Here is a 6254-nt window from a genome sequence, read left to right as displayed (position 1 = left end):
TCTAAAGAGTGGTTTACAAATATTGGCTAACACAATTTTAAATAGTTGTACATTTTTTTACAATATTCTCATGAAAATATACACTTATTTCAAAGTTTGTTAATAAAATCCTTTTTTTGATTGTTTTAGAAGAAAATATTTTTTGACATTTGGTATGTCAAAAAACAAAAGTCAATGAAAAATGTTTATGTGGTAAACAAAAAATAAGATTATTGGAACAAAAAATATTTTCCACCTTTAAAATGGTGAAAAAAGGTTTCAAAACTAAAATCTTACCAAGACAATCACATTACTACTACCATTACCATCACCCCACGGCGTCTCCTAACACCACAACTAACACAACCAATAGCATATTAATTTTATTGTCGCAACCAGACATATCTAAAAAAAAAATTTCTTATTTTTTCGCCAAAATAAATGGAATGTAATGGTAAATTAAACAAACATTTCTTGAAGTTCAACAAGAATATACTTTTAGTTATGCATTCAACTCAAAAAGTCACATATATTTTTTTCTCAACTTTTTGTTTTTAATTATTTGTTAACTATGTCAAAAAAAAATTATTTTCCAGTCCCTATAATGTAAATGTAAAAGAACTTGAAAAAAAAACCTATAAAAAAATTATCAAAGACAAAAAAAAATCTTTTTTATTCTATTTTATCTTTAGTGGTTTTATTTTTTATTTTTTTGATCCGTCTAGTTAAGTAAAACCTAAAAGTGTACGGTTTTTTGAATTTTTTTATAAAAACATTTCACCAAAGATAAGAATTTTTTTTATTATTATTTTTTTTATCTGTAATGGACATTTTTTCATTTTATTTAGAATCCGTCTAGTTAAATTTTTTAAGAAAAAAATTATTTAAAAAATCACTTAAAAAAAAAGTTAACAAAAAGTCATTGAAAATTTTTCTCAAACACTCACTCTCAATTTCGCACATTTGACATATTAGTTACATATGTTGTAGTCTCTCAAAAGTACAATTCCCTTCACACTTATTTCTCATTTTATCAATCGTTTATTCACATTAAAAAAAATGATGTCAACTTTTTTTAAAATTAAACTTTATATTTTTTATTATTAATTTTAACCTCATAAAATAAAGACAAGTATAATTCAGGAAAAATTAACAAAAAAAACCTAGGATTCGACTTGAAACAAAATAAATTTTTATTTTTGTCAATTTAAACTTAATCTTCTAATTTATTTTAATCTAAATCATTTACCTATTTTTGATAAATAAAATCAATGAAAAAAATATATATTTTAGTTATTAAATTTAACAAAAAAATGATATTTTAGATATTATGTATACCTTAAAATATTATTTTTTATCCATTTTATTTAACAAAAATAGACGAATAGTTTAGATTAAAAAAATCAAAATACTATAGTTTATATTGATAAAATAAAAAATTCATGTTTTATTCTATTAAATGGTCAAACTTTAGAGTGTTTTTTTCGTAATTTTCCTTAAAATTTATTATATATATTTTTTCTAAATTTAAAAAATGATCAATCTAAAATGTTTCTCAAGTGATTGGGAATATTTTATTTTAATTATTTTTTGATTTTTATATAAAAAAAACTATACAAAAAAAATAAAAAGTGATGTGATTAAGGGACAATTTGGGAAGCTAGCTAAAAATTAACTTTTAGCTTTTAACCCATTTTTGGGTAACATCACCTTCGCCTCTCACATTTTTTACACACAAAAAGAAAAAATTAAAAAAAAATTAAAAAATCAACTTTTAACTAACTTTCCAAATCACCCATAAGTATTTTAACTTATTTCAACTTGCTAAATGGGAACACAAAAAATAAACTATTTATTGAATTATTGATTTATTCCTATTAAATCACTTCTTTAATTTTGTTTTTATAATAAAAATAATAATTTATAAATTAAAGGGTAAATTACAAACACACCCCTTGAGTTTTATCTAAATTATAAATTACCCCTATGATTCTAGAAATTATATTATGTCCCTAAGATTTATAATTTCATAACAAATAACTCATTTTATTAATAAATCATCAAGTTAATTAACCGTTTTTAATAATGTTAAAATTTTATTTCAATTAATAATTCAGATAATTTTATTATTGTATAAGTGAATAATTAGAAATTTTACTTTTTTTTATTAATTTTTTTAAATAAAAAATTTTGACAAAAAAATAGTTATAATTTTTTAAATCATAAAAGACAATTTATATTTAAGTAAAAATCTCAAAAAGTATTTATAATTTACGTTAAATTAAAATAGTCCTTCATATCAAACTGTGGAAAAGCGGTTAAAATTTATTGCGGTGATTGAGAGATCAATGTGGATTTTGAATTAGAGCCACATTGATTCGAGATTTGAGGGTACTATTCTATTCCACCTGCATCCACGCACTTCTCGAGAATTTCCCTGGCACACGCCGGCGTCCTCGATGCCCAACCTCTTTCCTGTGAGAAATTATTGATGGTCCCATGTACAAATCTAAGTGGTATTTATGACCGTAATTGAATATATTCATCCGTAAATAAATTTGAGCTTAATTCACTCAAAATTTGTTTAAACTCGATTTTTTAATTTAATTTTTTTTGTTTGTATTTAAATATGAGTTTGAATTTGAATTTGTTAAAATTTTAATAAATAAATCCAAACATATTAAAATTTAACTCATAAGCTCGATTGGTTAGCTTTTTCGTTTAATATTTATTATTTATATATTAAATAATATAAAAATATATATATAAAATAAAATAAATATGTTATTTATATGTTTAAAAAATATAAATATTAATAATAGCTAACAATAGATAATAAGAAAAATTAGTAAAACAATCCTTTCTAACTTTGCGTAGTAGGAGAAGTCTAAGATATTTTTTTATTAGCTAAGGTCACTCAATATTTTTCATAGAGAAAATTCAATTCAAAAAAAAAAAAATTCCCGATTCGGAGAAATTTTGAAATTTCTCTTTAAAATTTGAAATTTTTCTAAATTGTAGCTAAATTTCTTTGAGTCGGACAAAATTTCTCTGAGTTGAATTTTCTATATATAAATGTTGAGAGACCTTAACTAATATAAAAATATTATATGTCATTTATCTTATAAAATCTTAATATCAGAGACCTTAAAAAAAATTCTTTAGATAATACATTTATATAATAGTGGAGGTAAATATTATTATTTTGATAATTATTGATTTTTTTTAAGTATATTTATATATATTGTATATATAATTGTACAATGAAAGTTTCAATAGTCACTTTAGTCTCATACGTAAGTATGAATTTATAATTTTTGGGTTCATTAAAACTCGTAAACAAACTCGAGCTTGAGTTAAGTTTAAGTCAACTCGACTCGAGTTCAGTTCGTTAAATTTTTATTGAATTCGAGCTCCAATTCGTTAAAATTTTAATAAACTAAACATACTAAAGGTTTGCTCGCTCGGTTCGTTTGCAACTCTAGTGGTGTCCCAACCTAAGTATTAATAGTTGAAATAGTGGATCCCACTACTTGTTTGTCTCCTTTGAAAAGACAATTAGACACTTGTCTAAATATGAATGGTGTGGAGTAATACTCTTGAGACAAAGAATAATTTCTCCTTTCCTATGCCCTTCTCCAATAATTTGATTTATTCTTTTAAATTTAAATAAGATTAAAGAAAAAATTTACAAATTTAAATGAGTAATATTACAAATCCACCCTTGTCAACCCAAATATTATTCATAAATTAATCTCTACCACAGTCCTACACTATTCAAATTAATGTCCACCACACAATAATCGACCCGGAGAATTCTAGATAGGTAAGTTTGGATCCCCAGCCTTTCCCAATTTAAATTAGTGCTAACCTTGCTTGGAAATTTATTATTTTAATAACATTTTAAATTTTTATATAAAAAAATGTGTAAAAAATTGAAAATGATTTAACGATTCACAATAATTTTTTGATTAAAATAGTTTATTGACAAAAGAGGGAATAGATAAACTTTGAGTCGGGCTAGATTGGCACTATATAGTAAGAGAATATATGTTAGGGTTTGGTTATGGTGTGCAACTTACACCTTACACCTTATACCTTACACTTACACCTTACACTTACACCTTTTGTAAAAAATTAAACCTTACACTTACACCTTTTTTGAGGTTGCACACCATGTGCAACCCACTTACACCTTACACCTTACACTTACACCTTATACTTATACTTACACCTTACACTTACACTTTTTGTGTAAGTGGCACATGGTGTGCACTTGCACACTTAAGAAAACTCCTATATGTTATTCCTAACCCGATTTTAAAATAAATTTAGTAAAACACAAGCCCACCTACTTAATCCCACAAATATGAACCATTATTTTTTTATATTTTTTATCTTCATCTTGAATGGATATTAAATTATTATTTAATTTTAAAACACTAACAAAATTTAATGGTAAAATAAAAATAATTTTGAACAACTATTTTAATTTAAGCCCAAGAAATAAGTATATATATACTTTTTTTTTGTTTTTTTGTCTTTTATATATATTTTTTACTTTATTTTGTAACTAAAATATTATAAAATTACAATTACTGTTTTATAAATGGGCATGCCAATCTGGGATGTGTTAGAACTCTTTGTCCCAAATCAAACCCGACTATTACGCTTTTGTTTGGGATGTAGGTTGGTTTTTAGTTTTTTTGATTTTTTGATTATTTTAATTTGAGACTAAAAAGTTTCGTTTGGAATGAATTTTTTGACTTTTTCTTACTTTTGTGAGAGCAAAAATGAAATGATTATGATTTGAATATGATATTTTATTTTATTGACTTTTTAATCTATTTTATCTTTTTATACCTAAAATAACCTTAAACCAACATGCCAAACAAAATCTCAACTCAACCCAGCTCTTTGGGCAAAATGATTTTTCCAATCACAAAAAATATTGGGTTGGGATGGACAAATTGAGCAGGCCAGCGAACCGATGCCACTTCTATTACTAATGTCTCATTTGGAGAGTTCGCTTATTGGTTTAAAAAATCACCTGATTTTTCAAATTTTTTGTCTGTAGTAAGCTTTTTTTCAAAATTATGTCAAATTTTTTTCTCCCCCTAATCTGTCTTTGTATAAACGAATCTAAAAAGTAAATAAAAAATAAAAAATTCCAAAAAATAAAAAATAAAAAGTCAAAATAAGCCCAAACAAATCTACTATTTTTTTTCTTTTTTTTTAAAAATATTTTCTGAACTTTTTTTGGAATTTTTATTTTTTTTTATTTTTAATCTTTTGGTTCATCTTGTCAAACTGAATCTAGAGGCCTAAATTTTTTTGAAAATTAAAAAAAAAGAAAAAAAAGAAAAAGGGCATAAAATATGCAAACCCCAAGTCTAAGAATTACTAGAGTAACTTTTAAAACTCAATAATGTGGCAGTCTATTAGAATACTTAAAATAATTGTCTCTATCATATATTCTCTAACCGTCAACCAATCAAATCATTTACATATTATTATGTCTAGAAAGTGTGTTTGTATATTATTTTTCTATTTAAAATTCATTTTTCCTATTATGGCAATCACATTCAAGAAAAACCATCAATAAAGAATCTCTTTTGGGTTTGAATTTTCAAAAATAATTTTTGATTTTTTGAAATTTTGAAATTTTCCATATTTTGTTATATATTTATTGAATTATTTATATTTTAATCAATTTCTATTTTTACTTTTAAATGTATATAATCTAAATATACTTTAAATTAAAATATTTGTGAAAAATAATAAAACATTAATAAATACAAAAAATACAAAAATGTGTTAAATTTTGTAGTTTTTTTTATTTTAATATTTAGTGAATTTTGTAAGGATTTTTTCATAAAATTTATACTTTTTAAGTATATTAAGCTTACGTGGTTCTAAAAAATAAAAAATAATAATTAAAATATTTAAACAATTCACTAAAAACTAAAAAAATAAAGATTAAGAGCTCGAAACTGTAACGCACCAACAATATGGATAATCGAACTAACCGTTATGCCCTTCAATTTAACGTTCATTTCTCATAAACATGTAGAACCTATAATTAACCTCATTTATTTGATAAATAAAGCATGCTAAACCTCACATCAAATCCATAGATTTTAAAGCATAAATCCATAACATGCTAGTATTTAAAGGAAACTTAAAACTATAACAAGTTCACACCTTAAAGGTCATAAGTTGCAAGACAAGGTCCGGTTACACCAAAGAGAGGGACATAAGCCCAAAACATCCGA

This window comes from Camellia sinensis, chromosome 11 (genome assembly GCF_055761805.1).
Source record: "Camellia sinensis isolate YWXY chromosome 11, ASM5576180v1, whole genome shotgun sequence".
Lineage (NCBI taxonomy): Eukaryota > Viridiplantae > Streptophyta > Magnoliopsida > Ericales > Theaceae > Camellia > Camellia sinensis.
This window is presented reverse-complemented; position numbering follows the sequence as displayed.